A 22,562-nucleotide genomic window follows, 5' to 3' on the forward strand; every position below is an offset into this window, starting at 1 on the left:
TAGCCCCTAATTTTAGCATTCTGCTGTTATTGGCATTCATTTTGATTACAATGGGAGATCTTCGTTCACCAGGAAGAGCTTAAAACACATTCCACAATTTATCAATAGGTTCACATCAACGACCTAGGCCAATAATTTTCGTATTCGTCCGATGACGCTACTTGGAAACGAAAACTAACTATACATTTTTCCAATCGTTAGCAACGCGTTGGTTTGTAATAGCACTCGGCTATTTTCGTAAAAGAAGTTTTTAACAACCACTCCCTAATCCCCGTCCATAGCACATGTATTAATGACGTCAATCTCCCATTCTATAGCTGACAAATTGAAATCACCTCTATTCACACAGCGTGAAAGGAAATTAAAGCGTAATATTCTTGATTTTTTTTCCCTAGAATCCTCTGACAAAAAATTCACTGAGCCAGGTGGACTATAAAACCATCTAATTACCATGTTTGATCCACGTTTAATGCCTACTACCAACCGGTCTATTTCGCATTTAAAAGAAGTCACATATTCTTTAGCTGCTATGGAGCTCTTTGCTGCAATACGCACACCAATACCATTGACATGTAGCCCTCCCTAGTGATATACACGGTGATTTAGCTGCCTATAGCTCTGGGATATATGCAGCCTGCAACACCTACAAATACGACGCGTAAGATTTTTATATTCTCTCACTCGCTACGCACAAACTATAGTCCCCAGAAAAAAAGAAAAAGAACAGGACCGTTTTGTAGGAAATCTAGTGTAGTTAAACGTTTTACTCGGATATCTATGATGAGGGTATAGTTTTCGTGTTATTCAAGAAAAACGCGCCTGACGATCATTTTTTGTACGTTTCTAATGAAAACGCGTTTTATGGTCATTTTTTGTACGTTTTTCTTGAAGTATTCGAAAACGACGGCCTCTAGCGTAGACGCATCCCAGTACAAAATTTAGCTACATTAAATTTCCCACAGGATGGTCCCGTTCATCTTTTCTGTGTGACTATAGTTTGCACGAATCGAGCGAGAGAATTTGAAAACCTTGAGCTTCGAATTTGAAGGTGTTGCGGGTTACATGAAACACAGCGGTAGTTACAGAACACTAGGATTTAATATTTCGTTGCTGTTCACTTCGGGTTTCAAGGATGTTTCTGTTTCTCGTCCCATGTAAGTGCTATTAGTTAGTGGACTCATCACGGACACCACAGCAGATAACAAATATACCAACATTTTAATTTGCCCCTGGAAAAGACATACGTTCTCTTTATCTACATTTGGCTTATCTACTCCTCTCTCACAGCACCCAGTTTATGAAATAAAATCACCTGTCTTCTGTCTGATTAGCTATGCCCTGTGAGTAGTGCATACAAAATTTGTTGAGAAAGTCTACAATTCTCCACCTCAACGTGGAATTCTCGTGTTAGACCTTTGGAGAATCATGGCAGCCTTTGGTTTAAGCACTTCACTATCCTCCAAAACAGAGGACTGCAATCAGTTCTACAAACGAGGCTCTAAATCATGGTTCTTGATGCTGCCTAGCGCGCAACTCTATCTACCTTCATCTCTACACTCGATCATGTGAAGGAGCGGAGGATAGGCTATATCTCGTGCTGGAAACAGGCTTCCGTCATACCGATATGAGGTACGATATGCAACTGACTGCGCACGACGAGTTCAACAGGCAGAGCCCCCTTCGGACCTCGAAGTCACATCCCGGTAAAGGTATTGAGTGTACACTGGTCTTTATTTTGGAGCTGACTACATTTTCCTCCATGGGTTCCATCATCCGCCTAACGTTGAAAATCCCATTTATCAAATGCCCCGCCAAATAATTCGGCCATAGTACGCAGTGTTGAGGCGTGCCGGCCGGTTTAAGAGTACTTTCTGCAATGGGTAGCCGTTTGTACCAGTTGCAGGGAGAGCGTTTACGTTGCAGCCTCGCTGCAGACACGTGGTTGCCCGCCGTGAGCCTTCACCCTGCAGCTGGTCGCAATGCCAACTGAATGAATTACTTGCAGCGGTGTGAAGCGAGAACGATATGGATCGCCTAACAATGTTAAAATTGGTCCGTTCGTGACAGAGATGTGATTACGGACGAGGAGAAATACGATGAGGTACAGACTGCACACTTTGAATATAGAATGTCGACACTGTAGGTACTGTCAGCGTTTTGATTATCTGGGGCATAATTTTTTTCAGGCACTTGCTAATGTCACAATACATTTTACAATTTACCTTAACTGTTATTGAATCGGAAACAGTTAAACGTTTGAAGGATCTTCCAATGTTATTAATGGAATCTCTGTAGAAGTGCGATTCGTTGATATATTCACTCTACGGTAATATTTCGCCAGTTTTTATCCATATACATTTTATGTCGTAGATTTCGAACGTGTTAACTTTTGTTCTTTTATTTTACAAAGAAACAATGATAAATTACTATAAAATACTATAAGCATCAAGTGGCAGCGATGATCTGTATGCCTCTGGTCCATAAAAATTAGTACCTTTCGAAGTCCTCACTAGTAGATCTCACTTCTTAAAGTATCTCGTAAGATTACAACCAACTCTGCTGGTTAAATAAGGTGGTTTGATTGGTACGAGGCTGGAAATATGAGGTCTACCTACACTGCTTACACGCTTGCGATCCATCTTAAAATAATTCTCCTGTGTCTGGGATCCATACCAAATATAACTATCAGCGATCTTTTAGCTGTACAAAGCTACAGCACGTATGTTCAGGGTAGTGCGTCACAGAAAAGCTGAACACTTGGCAAATGCTTCAATACAAAAGACAACTGTCTCGCGAAAGACGACTCACAACTCTTCAAGAACCAGTGTTGCGGAATATAAGAATAACTACAGTCCCCAGCGTATTGTTCCTGTAGTGATGGCGAGGATAAGATTAAACTAGTTACATCTTCGGATTGAGGCATATAAAGCAGTCACTTTCGCGGCACGCCGTATTAGAGTGGAACGGGAGAAAACCCTAATAAGTCGTAAAATTTGGAAGTACCTTCTGCCATGCACGTCACAGCGATTTGCAGAGTATAGATGTACATAAACATGTAGATTCACGGTGTCCGAGAAACTGTGTAAAGCTGGTCGGAGTGGCCGAGCGGTTCTAGGCGCTACAGTCTGCAACCGCGTGACCGCTACGGGCGCAGGCTCGAATCCTGCCTCGGGCATGGATGACTGTGATGTCCTTACGTTAGTTAAGTTTAATTAGTTCTAAGTTCTAGGGGACTGATGACCACAGCAGTTAAGTCCCATAATACTCAGAGCCATTTGAACCATTTTTGAACCAAACTATGTAAACGAGAAGCAATTCTCTAAACAGTGACGCAGTTAGAGTGTTCTTGAAGCTGTCAGTCACAGGTTAACTTTCAGGTCGGCCGGCGATGGTCGCCGGTCCACACACAAATCAGTTGGATGTCATCCACGCTGCTGGTTAATAGCGCCGGAACACATGGTGTGCCTGTTTTATCGTCGTCGCGTCTTTTTGGCTCTGCACGAGTAGCCAGACTTCAGTGCATGGTGACTCCGCGTTGATGTTGCACACTTTCTGGCGTGAAAGAGAAGGGTAAATGTATGTAGGAATTGTGGTCCGGTAACTGTCCAGTCGACAGTTAAAAGAGAACATCGTTCTGATACCTCTGACAGAGGAATACATATGGAAGCACTGCTATTGCTAATATTGTAGGTTAGGCAACTTTCAGAGCTGGTAGTATGGACCAAAGAAAGCAAAAAATGTGGAATAAAAATGGGCTATGAAATCCGTACCTTAAGAGTTATGAGCATATTTTCATTTTCAGTACTGCGAAACAAAGATCCTCTACTGCAAGCTTTCCCATATTTTGGAAGGATTTAGTATGGATCAATAAAAGGAAAAAATATCTACAAAATATGAGCTCTAAAATGCATGCCTTAAGATCCATGGGTTCTTGTTCAGTAGAAATGATGTGTTTCGCAGTAGCGAAGATGGACAAGTACTCACAACTCGTAACGTAGGAATTTTAGAGCCATGTTAACTCGACATTATTTTATTGTTTGTGTCCATACTAGCTTCTCTGGAAGTTGCCTACCCTACAGTTTTAGCGACATCAGAATCGGTACTTGATTTCCACAGTCAGACATATCAATACGATTTTCGAACTTTCGATTCGGTCGTTTCCTAACCAGGGTCCCTTACGTCAAATCGATACATTTACCCTTCTGTGTCATCCTCAAAAATCGCCACGCGTTACGAGGTATAAACGTACAGGGACGTAAGTGAACAACCACGCAACCAGAGATTCCGACAAGAGATTCGCGGGATCACCTCCATCTGCTATACATCCTTGGGCGAGGGTGAACCAGCCTGGTCATTTGCAGTGAAATATACAACCACATCAAGATACTCGAGTGACCACAAACGAAAGAGAGCTGGAACAGCATAGAGTCATTATGCTGGGGCTAAAATATACTTCCAAAATCCAATCCAGACTACCTCTATAGCATTCAGATCTGGTAGTATCACCACAAATCAGAAAACAGCTTAAAATTTAAGACTGGTGGAATTTTTGATTCGCAGACCCGTTCGTGCAGGTTTCCTTTCTTCACACTTAATGGCATCTTTCCTTCAAGAAGGACACGTTGTTTCTTAAGGGGCGCCGGAACGGCCTATACTTGCAATGTTAAAATAACGCTTATAAATTACATCTTTCCTCACAAAGTATTTAGGTAGGAAGTTGAACATTTTACAGATTATTTATTGGAATATGGGCTACAACTTAACACAGGGATTTTACAAAATTTTAGTTCAGTTATTAAAGATGATTTTTTTTCAATTGTAATGAAAATTCACAATTTTTTTTGCAATTTTTTATTTATATATTCAAAAATATACAGTTTTTTTTGGAAAAAGGCTGTGTTAAATTATGCAGAAGGTACTGTGTAACATTTACTGAAAGTTTGAAACAAATATGTTTGGAAGATCCTTAGAAAACGTGTAATTAGTATGAGAAAACAAAAGTTTTGGGAATCGAGCGAAAAAGATTGGATTAACTTTTTAGTGCATTCCAGGTCCATAGGATGGATTATCTTCATCCTCTGCAAACTCCTCCTCCAGCTTCCTCTTGTTCCTCCTCCTGTTTACTCTTGCTTGTATTTCTAGACTCTTTAAAGCCTTGTGTGCAGCCCGAAGGCGTTCCTTGTCTAAAGCAAGCATCGCTCGTTGTTGTGTTCGTAGATTTTGCTACCATTTTCTTCAGTTGCAGTTACTGCAATACTGTTCCAAAAGGTGGTCATGTATGAACACTTATCACATTTCAGTTGTATTTCACTAGCAAGTCCTACGTGCTTTATTATGGAGAGTTCCAGACCAACTTCACTACAATGAATACATCTTACACAGTTTGAAAAAATTCCTTTGAGAACCGACATATCAAATATTTCATTCACATCCGATTCGCCCATAAAACATTCATAGTTTTCACTCATTGAACCAAGCTTCTTTTGTGAAGTATTTTCTTTCCCACTTTGACTGGTATGGGCAGGTGTACTTAAGAGGTTAGGTTCACTCGCTTGGTTATCGTCTTTATTGTTTACAGTAATAACGCATACCTTTGGCTTTCCAACATTTCTACTTTTCTTATAAGCCTTCAGAGGATTTCTAATAACTTTACTTTTACTCATTATTATACTTCAACAAAACAGAGACTCAAGAAACAGAATTAATTACGAATATTTTCGAGATAACGACAGAGTAAATAAACATGAAACAATCGACAATCACACCAGCGATATATATTGAACCATCACAGGTTAGCCACAACACATACTTTATCTCACATCACTAAAATGTACCTGATGAACACGGACGTTAATAATAACACCATTTGACAGCAGTTTAACAGCGCCACAGTGGGTCACGCCCATGTAGAACACATTTCAAAAAAAAATTTAAAATAGTTGTAGTCTTCGGAAGTGAATAAATTATATATCTATTAAAAGGTAATAGTTTGCAGATTCAGAAAACGCAAAAAAGTAAAAATTGAACTTTTCATGATTTTGAGCCTTTCCGGAGCTCCTTAAACATATCTGTTGTGTGTAGGCGATAGCAATAGGTGCATGTAGAGTTTACTGTAGTGTTTGTGATGTTGAGGGGGAATACGGAGGAGGGAGAGGGCCTAATCTCATGCCAGCACATAAGCTACTCCTCTGGAATAGCAACAACAAAGCCAACGAACTTAATGAGCCCTCCCAAGAACAGATCAGTGGCAGAGAGTACGGAATATTACCCGAGACACCGGGGCGAAGAGTCGTGTTCAGGGATTGTACGTCACTCAAAATTCACTACTCACCAGCTCCGAGAATTTCTTCCATCATCAGAATTTGAACCGGAAGAACCACTTTGCAAGCCGAAGACAACCTATTCGATCAGTCATGCTGTTGGACTCCTAAGAGTTTAGCATGAAAACCAGGAGCCAAAAAGCGGCGCCTTTGTCATCTTACGAGCATGTAAACACCACTGAAACTAAGTATTATGGTTGAGATGCACTGCTTGTTGTTGACTTCTATTAGAAATTTGTTTGCACTATCATCTCCCGCAGAAGGTATTGTACAGAGTGTCCGTAGAGGAGCGTTCATTGTCCAGGGATATGACAGGTTCGATCATTCGAAGTAGAAAAATCTAGTAAACATGCACTGTAAAAATGTATGCTTTAAGAGCTATGAGCACATGTTCATCTTTACTACTATGAACATCACTTCTACTGACCAACTGCTCATATCTGTTAACGTACGTATTTTAGAGCCTACACTCATGCTCATAAATTAAGGATAATGCTGTTACATGGTGAAACAACGCTCTGGTGGGCGGTTTGCGGCTTTAAATCACCTCAGAGTATGACCATGCGGTGCATTTGACCTGCGGTCGTCGCACGGTGGCCCTGGAAGCAGTTCATATACGCAGAGGTGTGTTGCTGCATGTCAGAATACGGTGCAGAGAGTGAGTGTGCAGACGTTTTCAGACGTACTAACTGTGACTGTGCGTTGAAAATGGTTCAAAGAACACATATTAATGAAGTTATGAGTGGTAGAATACTAGGGCGACTGGAGGCTGGTCAAGCACAACAGGTCGTAGCACAGGCCCTCCAGGTGCCCCAAAGTTGATCTCACGATTATGGCAACGATTCCAGCAGACAGGAAACGTGTCCAGGCGCTACAGTACGGAACGTCCTCAGTGTACAACATCAGAAGACGACCGATATCTCACCATCAGTGCCCGCAGACAGCCACAGAGTACTGCAGGTAGCCTTGCTCCGGACCTTACCGCAGCCACTGGAACAGCTGTCTCCAGACACACAGACTACAGACGACTGAACAGACATTGTTTATTCGCCCGGAGACCAGCAAGGTGTATTCCACTGACCCCTGGTCACAGGAGAGCCCGTAAATCCTGGTGTCAAGAACACAGTACATGGTCATTGGAACAGAGGTCCCAGGTTATGTTCACGGACGAGTCCAGGTATAGTCTGCGCAGTGATTCTCGCAGGGTTTTCATGTAGCGAGAACCAGATACCAACGCCTTAATGTCCTTGAACGGGACCTGCATGGAGGTCGTGGTTAGATGGTGTGGGGTGAGATTATGATTGGTGCACGTACACCTCTGCACGTCTTTGACAGAGGAACTGTAACAGGTCAGGTGTACTGGGATGTCATTTTGCACCAGCATGTCTGCTTTTCAGGGGTGCAGTGGCTCCCACCTTCCTCCTGATGGATGATAACGCACGGCCCCACCGAGCTGCCATCGTGGAGGAGTACCTTGAAACAGAAGATATCAAGCGAATGGAGTGACCTGCCTGTTCTCCAGACCTAAACCCCTCCGAGCACGTCTGGAATGCTCTCGGTCGATGTATCGCTGCATGTCTTTAAGCCCCTAGGGCACTTCAGGAGCTCCAACAGGCACTGGTACATGAATAGGAGGCTATACCCCAGCAGCTGCTCGACCACCTGATCCAGAGTATGCCAACCCGTTGTGCGGCCTGTGTATGTGTGCATGGCGATAATCATATTGATGTCGGGGTACATACGCGGGAAACAGTAGCGTTTTGTAGCACATGTGTTGCTGGACGGTTTTCTCAACTTGTCACCAATACCGTGGACTAGCAGATTTGTGTCGTGTGTGTTTCCTATGTGCCTATGGTATTAGCGCCTGTTTTGTGTAGTGGCACGTTGTGTGGCACCACATTCTGCAGTTATTCTTAATTTATGAGCAAGAGTGTATTTTCCTAGACTTCTTTGATTCAGCTGATCGTTCCTGCCATATCCCTGAATACTGGCCATCTCTTCTGGGACACTCTGTATATCCATTATTACAATTTTCCGTCTTATACTCACTGCAGTTTAATACTGTTCTTTGCCTGATGCATTTCCCCTTTATTTACAAAGAATTTTTAGTCCTAATTCTTAAAATGTACTATACAGAACATGTTTCTACATTTTGTAATTTACAGAATGGAAACGCTCTTTCCTTTAGATACAATATACAATTTACGTACTTTTTTTTCTTTCTTTTTTACACGCCCTATAACCCATTGTTAGTAGGAAAGGTAGAGGTCACAAAAGTCTTGGTTGTATTTTCACGATTCACGATTCTTCGGCATTAAAATCCCGCCGAAAAATCGTGAAAGGTTAAAGCAATACAGTCTCTCTTTCTCTTTATCGACTTCAACCTCCGCTAATACCGAAGGAAAAAACAGTGGAAAGAAGAGAAAAATACCGTAAATATACTGTAGTCCAAATTTATACAGATAAACGGTCAGCATGTAGTCGAATTAACGTAAACAATGCTGAGAGAATTGGATCAGGAAATTAGACATTGCAAGTAGCAGATGATTTTTGCTATTTGGACAACAAACTAACAGGCGATGGTCGAGGTAGAGACTGTCTATATCAAGAAAATCATTTATGAATAAGAGTAATTTCTTAATATTTAAAATAAATTTGAGGTATAGGAATTCTGTCTGAAGATATTTGTTTTAATTTTTCGTTGTTCATCTTTCTAGGCTAAGCATGGTTTTTGTTAAAGGGCATCTTCTGAACACCACTTCAAATGTTTAATAGCCAAACCAGTATTCGGATGTATAACCCAGCGCCAGTGGCATCTGATACAAAGAACAACAAACCGCTGTATGTAAATCCATATCTACTGTATGATCGTTGTATACGTGACAGCAGAAACATATCTCCACCTGCAATACGTGTCTCTATACCAATGGACTGCATGACAGATATGAATTCTCTCTGATGGTCAGCATGATGTCGATTTAGGAAGCAAACAACGATGAGGATACCTAGAACTTCTTTGTTAATATGTTGGGATTCGACATCCGTCCTATGCCACAGTACACAAAAGTCGTGTATGTTACTGCTGTCAGATAATGAAATTTTTGTGCCGTATTTGACATAACTTCTTTGTTAATATGTTGGGATTCGACATCCGTCCTATGCCACAGTACACAAAAGTCGTGTATGTTACTGCTGTCAGGTAATGAAATTTTTGTGTCATATTTGACATAACTGCCAAATAATGTAAACACGGAACCGACATAGGCCAAGGAGTGTATAATATACGTCTTTTGTTATTTATGAGGTATAACAGTTATTATGTAAGTTTAGAGTGTACAAGAAGTCTAACATTGTGAAATATATACAAAAATAGCATTGTCACGAAATACTCATTTAGCAAGTTGGCCTTAATGGGAAATCTATGAGCATCGTTATGAGGTTGTCATTTCGAATTTAGATTCAGTGGTGAGCCATTACATAAAGTCAAATTAGACCATTTTTCACATAGCCCTCATTCCGTTAAAGATAGGCGTTCAGGAAAAACACACAATATTTAAAAGATGCAACAAATCCACAACTCTGAAGCTGCGGCCATAAAATTTTGTACCATGCTTTACATGAAATTAGTACGTTTACTGTTAAGTTCCTCGGGTTTTGAAAATTCAACTTTTTTATGGAATTTCAAAATTTTATTTTAAAAGATATATGCCTTTTCCTCAGAAGTTATTCAAGAGTTTTCTACAAAATTTTCTCCGTTTAGTCTTTTTGCATATAATAAGCTTCTCTCATGAATTTTAATCATTTTTTATTGTAATTCTGTAAGTATAATAAAATGCCTGCAAGATTCTAAGCACGTTGCCCCATATCTCATAAATTCAAAATATATTCTTAAGACTACATTTATTAGTTTTATGGATCTAAGTCAACGAAATTTCATAATTCTACCCTTCATATATTCTGAGAAGAAGGTAACTATAAGAAAATTCATTTTAAAGTCCAATTTAAAGTTTTTTTCTTATAGCAACTCTTGAGAAGGCTCCAGATATTTGTACACAGGGTCCTCTTTCCCTTGAACACTTCTCCTCTGATTTGTTGTTTTCAGCCTTCTTTCATTTACCAGGTCTTCAACTGACTTTTCAGCTGCAGAGAGGCGCTGTAAACATATTATTCTCAAGTTGTATAGACTGAAATTTGCTGTCTTAAAGCCCATGCTCTCTAATAACTTCATATTTCATAGATTCCCTTCATTAAATAGAAGAACTGTATTGAGCTGAAATTCTGGCAGCTGTAGCTGATGAAAATTCGCTTTCGGGGCATCTTTTCCATAAGAAGTAATTTAAAGACTGATTTTGATTCCGCGTTTGCCACGGACATACTTTTCAGAAGTTCGGGATTGGCCAGAAACCTGTAAGTGGGATACACTACATCCAGGATAGAATTTAGAAGCCTCTCCTTGTGAATGTTGGGGTTGTTATTCCTCTGAGCCCTCAGATATTTACACCAGTTAATGTGCCACTGAAGTGACTAAGATGTTCATCTGTTGATACCACGTGGAGAAATGTAGCCTTTACAGCACTTTGTCACCGCGGTATTACTATATGATGAGAGAATCGAACTCTTGCGGAGATCTCCGTCTGTAGAACTAGGCAAAACAAGAATTTGTCCTTCATAAACAAAGCAACTGGTCTGTTATTGCTTCTGTGATACGGAATAGTCACAGATGATCTATAAAAACAAAGAGTATATATCACAGTCTTCTACATGTATCCCGTGCAGGTTTGATTAAAGTAATCCACGGAATAATTTTTCACCTATCTAGCACTGAAGTGTAGTTGTGAAAAATGGGCATGGCAGAAAGGTCGCATCACACGTTCAGTTGTATTTCATGCTCTTTGGATGCGGTTTCATCATCGAAATTTTCGGATCTTATTAGCATTTAGTTAGAATAATAAATAAAAACAAATTAATAAAATAACAAACAAGAAATGAATTGAAAATTGATATTTTGGCATCAGCAGTAAGCTTTCACTCTCTTAAACGAGCTCTGAATGCTGAGGGATTGGCTCCACTATCGTTAATAAGCTCTGTAAGTCTCGTTTTGGAGGTTCACCCTGTTTGTCCATTACAAAATTTATCACATTCACCACATGTTATTGTGTATACTCCGGACAGAGGCGGGCTACTAGATTTGTTCAAAAATGGCTCTGGGCACTATGGGACATAACATCTGAGGCCATCAGTCCCCTAGAACTTAGAACTACTTAAACCTAACTAACCTAAGGACATCACACACATTCATGCCCGAGGCAGGATTCGAACCTGCGACCGTAGCGGTCGCACGGTTCCAGACTGAAGCGCCTAGAACCGCTCGGCCACATCGGCCGGCCTAGATTTGTTACCGATAGGTTCGATGAGCACGCAAGTATTACAGAGATGTTTTGTGAACTCAAAGGAGAATTGCTGGAGGTGAGACGATGTCCTTCCCGCAAGGCATCATTGCACAAAATTAGAGAACCGGCACTGCGGAACGATTATATTGCCGCCAGCGTAAATTTCGCGAAAGGACCGGGAAGGCAAAATGCGAAAAATTGGCGCTCATAGGGAAGCTATCAGTCGTTTTTCCCTCGCTCTGTTTACTAGTGGCAATGACTAATAGTGGTCCAAGGTAACCCTTGGAACCCCCCCCCCCCCCCCCCCCCTATACACCGTACGATGGTTTTTGTAGTATGTATGTAGATGTAAATTTATCCATGTTATACTTGGCTCCTACGTCGTATATAATACGTGATCTTGGTAAGCACTTTGTCCTGTAGCCAAATAGCAGCCTAATTTTTTGAAATAAACGACTTATGTTTTCGGAAAAATGACGTCATATAGTAAGGTCATGGTTTAATAAATATTTGCAAGCTGCAGAGCACCTGAAACGTCCCCTTTTTAACAATTATACAAGACTGTGCTTAAACTGACACACAATATTTTGTTAGCGCAACGCAATCTGACTTTCAAAATTCCCTACAAAAGAATGGCCCTGACTAACATTAAACTATACCTTTCACAAATCACTTACCTCACAAAAATCTTCGCTGCTCAAGCTACTGCAATACAGCGAGCGCCACTACTGCCAGCTAAATAAAAGATTCAAACTATGGAAGGCACTAACTACTGATAGGGATAGTTAGCAAATGAAAGATATTAATAGAGAACAAACAATGTATTTACCTTGATATCATCATATATAAATATAGCAGTTCATGACAAATTTCAAAACTCCGTCATCTCTCTCCCCACATCCACCACTGCTGGCGGCTCACCTCCAACTGCGCAACGCTACGCGCTGTTCACATCCAGCTGCCGCTGCCCAACACTACAATGGCAGACAACAATGCAAACTAGCCACAGACTGCACACAGCACAGCCAGTGATTTTCATACAGAGGTGGCGTTACCAATAAAAAAACCTAAACAGCCTACTTACAAGTTGAGAACAATGTGATACTAATTACGGAAATATGCAGTGCAGTTCGTTAATTTGCTGAAGAATAGAAATCATTTGTGACTCTAAAACATGAATGCAATTGTGCAGCTTCTCGTGTTCTGCCAATAAAAAGCGAATGGCATCTCGTATAAACAAACTGACTGGAAATTTAATCCTTCCTAGAATAACAGTTCCTCCGAAAGAGTTTCTTACAGCCTCAAGATTACGGATTCACGACCTACGTGACGTTTTCTGCACAGGGGACAACAACTATAGAAGACTGCAGGTTGGTGAACATTTGTTAGAGGTTAGGTCTCCAAATCCCAATAACGACGCTCGCCAACAAAGAGACAATAGGCAATGACTCACACCGCTGGCAGCCACAAAACGTTCTTATGACACTAACGACGCAGCTGCCGTAGCTAGTAATTACGTAATGGAAGACATTAGGGACATCTTACTCCAGGAACACGACATAAAACATAACAATATTGCATATCCTGTGATTCACATTACAGTAAATGATGTAAACTTTACGGCAGTACTTGACTCTGGCAGTCCCATTTCAGTAATTAGTGAAACAGCCTTTAGCAAATGCAACAAATCGAACGATTGTCCCACACTTCCGTTACGTAAGATTAAATTACAAGGTGCAATCTTTGGAAAAAGTGTAGATGTACGCCAACAAACCAACTTAGAATTCTATTGTCAAAGCCACAGCTTCTCTATGAGCTTTCTCATTGTTCCATTATTGTCGACGGAAATTATATTGGCAGTAGTGGCGCTCGCTGTATTGCAGTAGCTTGAGCAGCGAAGATTTTTATGAGGTAAGTGATTTGTGAAAGGTATAGTTTAATGTTAGTCAGGGCCATTCTTTTGTAGGGAATTTTGAAAGTCAGATTGCGTTGCGCTAACAAAATATTGTGTGTCAGTTTAAGCACAGTCGTGTATAATTGTTCAAAAGGGGACGTTTCATATGGCGACCCTGCCAGGATACCTCACTGGAATCTTCTGATTTTTCTTGTAGTTTGTGTAATTAGTGTAGATTTTGTTTATTGCTAGCACGTAATTGTGGAGAGAATCTCCTTTGTAGTTGTAGCCTTTCATTGTTGTACAGTAAAACAGTTGTGGCATGCATGTAGATTTGCACCAAGTATTTCGCAGCTGCGCTGGCAATTAAGTAGACATTATTTCCATTGCTATGTTATTTTATTTTGCTCTTCAAATTGTGCTTTTCTGTGTTATCGTGTGAAATATTTTGACAATTATGGCGTGTGAAAAACGTAATACTAGGCTCCAAAGTAAACTGAGAAATGACAGTGAAAACGAAGGCAGTGGGTTAGCGCCGCAGAGTAATGAATTAACTAATGTTCAAAGTAGTAATTTGGTAATTGCGCATAGGGAAATGGAGCGGGCGGCAAACAATGGTGTGGACAGTGCAACAGGTAGTGAACAGGGAAGCGTTATCGATCGATTGATCGGCAACAGCTCGCCTCAGGAATCGGGAATGACAGAACACAATATTGCAAATACAGCAGACTCAGGTTTTGGGTTCTCACCGTTTTCTCAAATGAGTCAAGACACATTTTCCGCTTGTCAAAATGTGAATGTTGCCGGTGCAACTTCACTGCCTAAAAGCACTGAGGAACATGTTTCAGACACCAGTGCATTGTTATTACAATTAATGCAACAAATGGGACAAAAGCTTGAAAAGTTAGACACAATGGAACAACACCAGAGACAAACACAGCAACAGTTAGACACAGTGGAACAAAATCTCAAAAAGTTAGACACAATGGAACAACACCAGAGACAAACACAGCAACAGTTAGACACAGTGGAACAAAATCTCAAAAAGTTAGACACAATGGAACAAAATCAGAGACAAACACAGCAACAGCTTCAAAAGTTAGACTCATTGGAACAAACTCTTGAACAAACGTGTGAAGATTTACCTACTGAGTTACATCACATTGAATCGAAATGTCAAAAAGTCTGTAATGACGTAAAAACTCAAATTTGTGAGCATTTTCAACCTATTTTTTCGCGGCATGAAAATGCATTACAGAATCACAAAGCAGCCATAAAAGAACTGCAAATTATTGTTCATGAAAATCATGAGACCTTGCAAGCTAAATTTGACTCAGTTGCATCTACCGGTTCGGTTACGCAACTTGCAAAAACTCAGGAAAACTTTAAGGACACAGTAGATACTCTGAAACTTGGTTCAGAAAAACACACTGAGGAAATAAGTACACTATCGGAGAAAGTAGCCGAACTTTTGGATCAGTTCACTAATTTATCTACGAAGGTAGATGATAATCTGATTGATGCAAGACCGGTAGTCTTTAATGACACAGAAGAGTACGAACAAATTAGGAAATTCAAACAAAATCAGAATCAAATTAATACACAACACCAAAGAGAAATCCGGGAAGTACAAGATCAGCTGACACAGGTAATACAAGAATTACGTATTTCAGAGGACACTCGCGCTCCAACACGGGAAGAGGGACTTAGAAATACGGAAAAGCCGCAAAATAATAACACAGGGCATTTCGGAAGTTATGAAAGAAATTGGCAATGTGCACCGAATTTTGAGATGGAACGGCCGACACGACCTAACAATGACCGATATGCGACTCGCCGACATGATGATTTTGACTATAAGCTGTTCATTACTACATGTAAATTCAAAACATTTAAAAATTCTGGCAATGACATTCATCCACAAGCATGGCTCCATCAATTCTCTCATTGTTTTCCTCCCAGCTGGTCGTTGGAACACAGGTTAGAATTTATGTGTGGCTACTTAGAGAATGAACCAGCTGTAAGAATGCGATCGGTCATTCACGATTGCCACAGTGAAGGAGAATTTTACCATGCCTTCCTCTAAGCATATTGGTCTCAAGCCACACAAGACCGAGTAAAACATGGTATCATAATGATGAAACATTTCGAACAATCTGAATTCTCCAGTCTTGTGAAATATTTTGAAGACATGTTGCACAAGAATCAGTACCTGTCAAACCCATACAGCCCCTCAGAACTCATCCGCATTTGCTTAATCAAATTACCTGAACATTTACAACATATTATTTTGGCAGGACGTTGCAAAGACGACATTGAAGCTTTTCAGGGACTGTTACAAGAACTGGAAAGTGACACTGACAATCGCGGAACGCAGGAGCACAACAATTGCAGATCACATCAGTCGCAAGTCCACGATGAAAGAAATAATAACTGGACGCGACAAGGCTATTCTCACAACACAAATCGTGACCCAAACAGACACCACCCGTATTACAACCGTTGGCAGAGTAGTAATAATTACAGGGAAAGATCACCTCTCTGCGGTAGTGACTATCACAGAGACAATCAGAGAAACAGACAATTTGGGAACCAAAATAATTATTATCAAGGGAGACAGAATAACTTTAGACGCAATGGTCCAGCACGCAGTTACGATTCAGGGAGAAATTCTCCACCACTTAACCGACAAGAAAGAAACTACAGGAACTACCGACATGACGACAGACGATGTGATCGTAACGACAGACCTGAATTGCATCAGAACTGGCGGGATTTAAACAGGGCAGGGCCCTCTCGTCACGGTGAATTTGTAGAAGTTAGGTCTCCAAATCCCAATAACGACGCTCGCCAACAAAGAGACAATAGGCAATGACTCACACCGCTGGCAGCCACAAAACGTTCTTATGACACTAACGACGCAGCTGCCGTAGCTAGTAATTACGTAATGGAAGACATTAGGGACATCTTACTCCAGGAACACGACATAAAACATAACAATATTGCATATCCTGTGATTCACATTACAGTAAATAATGTAAAATTTACGGCAGTACTTGACTCTGGCAGTCCCATTTCAGTAATTAGTGAAACAGCCTTTAGCAAATGCAACAAATCGAACGATTGTCCCACACTTCCGTTACGTAAGATTAAATTACAAGGTGCAATCTTTGGAAAAAGTGTAGATGTACGCCAACAAACCAACTTAGAATTCTATTGTCAAAGCCACAGCTTCTCTATGAGCTTTCTCATTGTTCCATTATTGTCGACGGAAATTATATTGGCAGTAGTGGCGCTCGCTGTATTGCAGTAGCTTGAGCAGCGAAGATTTTTGTGAGGTAAGTGATTTGTGAAAGGTATAGTTTAATGTTAGTCAGGGCCATTCTTTTGTAGGGAATTTTGAAAGTCAGATTGCGTTGCGCTAACAAAATATTGTGTGTCAGTTTAAGCACAGTCGTGTATAATTGTTGAAAAGGGGACGTTTCACACCGAGTTGAAGCGTATCATCTTCATCTTTGCCTAGATGTGTTGTGTCGTCTTCCGGAGCCTTGGCTATGCTCTGCCGCGATTGGTCCGCTTGCTTTTAAATTTCGGAGGGAGCTGCGCTCTGGGGCAGACCTGCTGACGACGAGAGTATCGAGTGCTGCTGCCGGAGCGAGACAGGGAGTTTAGTTTCCGGTTGTGCGGCAGCGCAATGTTGCGGGAAAGGTGGTACAACTTCCTGTGAACGCACGTGATTGCTACGTGCGTGTGTACTCGGGACGGCGGCAGTCGTTCTGGACGGGCTGTGTGATAGGGAAGCTCGGCGTGGCAACCGTGTTGACGCGGCGTGTCCGCGTTGCTGTGGCGGAACTGGGGCGAATGACATAACTCGTGTTGGTGCTGGTTGCAACCTGTCGCCGAATGCTTGTCTGCCTTCTGGACTAACGGTGAGAATATCTTGATGTGTCTCACTCACCCCATGTCGTCGGGTGTGTTTTGGTCTAAGGTCGTGTGCCATGGTGTTTCGCAATTTTAGTAGGCTCAGGCGTATCCGATATCCCGATTCAGTGATCTGCTGTTATAGTGTCAAGTGTAACTATCACTAGGAAAGAGTGTTAAATCTCTGTGCCTTAATAACTGAATCTAAAATATTATCTGTGGTTGAAATTTTATTCTGACCCAAGTGCAATAACGATCTTGTATTTTACAATTTGTTGAGTGCTATTATTATTATTTAGTACTGGCCGTCACAGCTACTAAGTCGAAGATATACGAAGGCCAGTGGGCGTCATTAACAGTTCCTGCCTGGATAGGCGGTATATGTTCAACCATGTGTTTCAATGTTCAGTAATTTTTATTTTATGTGTTATAGAGAGTTGCTGTTATGCCCTATGTGGACGATTCGCCACGTTGGTGAAGTTTCTAGTTGTTCTGCTGTTCTGTGCCATATTGTTAAAGCGTGCAGTCCTAGCACAGCTGATTGTAAATTTTTCCTAGTTGTGAGGAGCACGGCCTGGTTTTAAGTGCTTAACTGACTAACTTCAACCATTCTCAAATATTTATTACTACTGATATTCAGGCCCTTCAGCCCGTGTAGCGACGTCACCACACCTTTTTGGTTATTAATTTTATCTTGTTAGCTTGTTTCATAAAAAAAAAAACCGAGCGAGGTGGCGCAGTGGTTAGCACATTGGACTCGCATTCGGGAGGACGACGGTTCAATCCCGCGTCCGGCCATCCTGATTTAGATTTTCCGTGATTTCCCTAAATCGCTCCAGGCAAATGCTGGAATGATTCCTTTGAAAGGGCACGGCCGACTTCCTTCCTCATCCTTCCCTGATCCGACGAGACCGGTGACCTCGCAGTTTGGTCTCTTCCCACAAACAACCCAAACAACCCCTAAAAAAAAACCTTTGGTATATGACTTGGTCTTTTGATCCTTATTGCTCCATTGGACGAAGTAAATTGACTGTTGGTTTTGCATTCTTGTAGCATTATAAGAACAGCATTTGTGGCTATAATTGATCGGTCCTTCTGGACGAATGATCATTCCTTTCAGTAACTTATTGCATTTGTCAATAATTAATCAAAAGTGTTGGGTCCTTCAGACCGTGATTATCTCTTATGTTGAATCTTAAGATTGTCATTCTGACATTACAGTTGTGAATGTTCAGCGGCCCTTGAGGCATGGAGTTTAAAAAATTTTATTGTGTTTTGTGACCTCATTTGGGTATGTGCTTTCACTCCGTGCAGCCTTTGAGCTCTGCTTACCTTACGGTTTGGTTAAGTTTTCCCATACCACGACGTATCACAAGTATTCAAGATTTTTGCATCAACTTTGGACGTATAATGTTCCATAGGTACCGGCCGGAGTGGCCAAGCGGTTCTAGCGCTTCATTCCGGAACGGAACGGTCGCAGGTTCGAATCCTGCATCGGGCATGGATGTGTGTGATGTCCTTAGGTTAGTTAGGGTTAAGTAGTTCTAAGTTCTGGCGGCCTGATGACCTCCGATGTTAAGTCCCATAGTGCTCATTTGAACCACTTTTTTTTGTTCCATAGGTCGTCCTCGGGTCGTAGGTCATTGTTGCTCCACGCCGGTACTACATGAAACAAAGATCTTATTACATGACATCATCAGCACTGCAGACAATTTATCGGTACCGAACAGTCTCTAACTGCCGCAGTTATTCCCCGGATGCCCTGAACAATTGTTGGCTATTACTTCAGCTCGATTCACGCGGTCTTTACGCAGAGGCCCGCCATAAAGCGCAGGGCTTCCGTGTTTAAGGCTGGGAGTCGGCGGCGGCAATCCCCGCTAAGTACAGCTGTAGCCGTGGATGGGAGCGGGCGAGCGCGGTAGAGTGGAGGCCTGCAGGCTGTAGACAATGCGCGCCATTAGGCGGCGGAGTGAGGCGGCGCCGTCGCGCCGATTGCTGTACTGGGGTCGCGCAGCCAGCAGCAGTCGCGGCTGCGGCATTACGGCCGGCTTAGAGCCAGCTCCTAAGCAGCCATTTCCGGCAACGATTGTCTCAGCCTCGCGTAGCGGCGTGCAACTCTTCTCTCGCAGACACTTTAATGTCGCCTCCTATTCATATTCTTCGAATACATCTGTAAACTATGTGGTTGTATTTCATGTGTTCTCGTTTCTAGTTCAGGAATCACTAATACATACATTGACACTAAGAGGTTTTGATACATGTGCATATTTATCTTATCGTTGCTGGTTACGAACGCCGCACCTTCAACTACACAGCACTTGCGCGTGCTACCTCAAATATCAGACATTACAAGAGAATAGAAGCTTACGAAATGTCGTGTCATGTGTTCTCGTTTCTAGTTCAGGAATCACTAATACATACATTGACACTAAGAGGTTTTGATACATGTGCATATTTATCTTATCGTTGCTGGTTACGAACGCCGCACCTTCAACTACACAGCACTTGCGCGTGCTACCTCAAATATCAGACATTACAAGAGAATAGAAGCTTACGAAATGTCGTGTCATGTGTTCTCGTTTCTAGTTCAGGAATCACTAATACATACATTGACACTAAGAGGTTTTGATACATGTGCATATTTATCTTATCATTGCTGGTTACGAACGCCGACCCCTTAAACTACACAGCACTTGCGCGTGCTACCTCAAATATCAGACATTACAAGAGAATAGAAGCTTACGAAATGTCGTGTCATGTGTTCTTGTTTCTAGTTCAGGAATCACTAATACATACATTGACACTAAGAGGTTTTGATACATGTGCATATTTATCTTATCGTTGCTGGTTACGAACGCCGCACCTTCAACTACACAGCACTTGCGCGTGCTACCTCAAATATCAGACATTACAAGAGAATAGAAGCTTACGAAATGTCGTGTCATGTGTTCTCGTTTCTAGTTCAGGAATCACTAATACATACATTGACACTAAGAGGTTTTGATACATGTGCATATTTATCTTATCGTTGCTGGTTACGAACGCCGCACCTTCAACTACACAGCACTTGCGCGTGCTACCTCAAATATCAGACATTACAAGAGAAAAGAAGCTTACGAAATGTCGTGTCATGTGTTCTCGTTTCTAGTTCAGGAATCACTAATACATACATTGACACTAAGAGGTTTTGATACATGTGCATATTTATCTTATCGTTGCTGGTTACGAACGCCGCACCTTCAACTACACAGCACTTGCGCGTGCTACCTCAAATATCAGACATTACAAGAGAATAGAAGCTTACGAAATGTCGTGTCATGTGTTCTCGTTTCTAGTTCAGGAATCACTAATACATACATTGACACTAAGAGGTTTTGATACATGTGCATATTTATCTTATCGTTGCTGGTTACGTACGCCGCACCTTCAACTACACAGCACTTGCGCGTGCTACCTCAAATATCAGACATTACAAGAGAATAGAAGCTTACGAAATGTCGTGTCATGTGTTCTTGTTTCTAGTTCAGGAATCACTAATACATACATTGACACTAAGAGGTTTTGATACATGTGCATATTTATCTTATCGTTGCTGGTTACGAACGCCGCACCTTCAACTACACAGCACTTGCGCGTGCTACCTCAAATATCAGACATTACAAGAGAATAGAAGCTTACGAAATGTCGTGTCATGTGTTCTCGTTTCTAGTTCAGGAATCACTAATACATACATTGACACTAAGAGGTTTTGATACATGTGCATATTTATCTTATCGTCGCTGGTTACGAACGCCGCACCTTCAACTACACAGCACTTGCGCGTGCTACCTCAAATATCAGACATTACAAGAGAAAAGAAGCTTACGAAATGTCGTGTCATGTGTTCTCGTTTCTAGTTCAGGAATCACTAATACATACATTGACACTAAGAGGTTTTGATACATGTGCATATTTATCTTATCGTTGCTGGTTACGAACGCCGCACCTTCAACTACACAGCACTTGCGCGTGCTACCTCAAATATCAGACATTACAAGAGAATAGAAGCTTACGAAATGTCGTGTCATGTGTTCTCGTTTCTAGTTCAGGAATCACTAATACATACGTTGACACTAAGAGGTTTTGATACATGTGCATATTTATCTTGTCGTTGCTGGTTACGAACGCCGCACCTTCAACTACACAGCACTTGCGCGTGCTACCTCAAATGTCAGACATTACAAGAGAATAGAAGCTTACGAAATGTCGTGTCATGTGTTCTCGTTTCCAGTTCAGGAATCACTAATGCATACTTAGACACTAAGAGGTTTTGATACATGTGCATATTTATCTTATTGTTGCTGGTTACGAACGCCGCACCTTCAACTACACAGCACTTGCACGTGCTACCTCAAATATCAGACATTACAAGAGAATAGAAGCTTACGAAATGTCGTGTCATGTGTTCTCGTTTCTAGTTCAGGAATCACTAATGCATACATAGACACTAAGAGGTTTTGATACATGTGCATATTTATCTTATCGTTGCTGGTTACGAACGCCGCACCTTCAACTACACAGAACTTGCGCGTGCTACCTCAAATATCAGACATTACAAGAGAATAGAAGCTTACGAAATGTCGTGTCATGTGTTCTCGTTTCTAGTTCAGGAATCACTAATGCAAACATAGACACTCAGAGGTTTTGATACATGTGCATATTTATCTTATCGTTGCTGGTTACGAACGCCGCACCTTCAACTACACAGCACTTGCGCGTGCTACCTCAAATATCAGACATTACAAGAGAATAGAAGCTTACGAAATGTCGTGTCATGTGTTCTCGTTTCTAGTTCAGGAATCACTAACGCATACATAGACACTAAGAGGTTTTGATACATGTGCATATTTATCTTATCGTTGCTGGTTACGAACGCCGCACCTTCAACTACACAGCACTTGCGCGTGCTACCTCAAATATCAGACATTACAAGAGAATAGAAGCTTACGAAATGTCGTGTCATGTGTTCTTGTTTCTAGTTCAGGAATCACTAATGCA

Source organism: Schistocerca serialis, chromosome 9 (assembly GCF_023864345.2).
Source record: "Schistocerca serialis cubense isolate TAMUIC-IGC-003099 chromosome 9, iqSchSeri2.2, whole genome shotgun sequence".
Classification (NCBI taxonomy): domain Eukaryota; kingdom Metazoa; phylum Arthropoda; class Insecta; order Orthoptera; family Acrididae; genus Schistocerca; species Schistocerca serialis.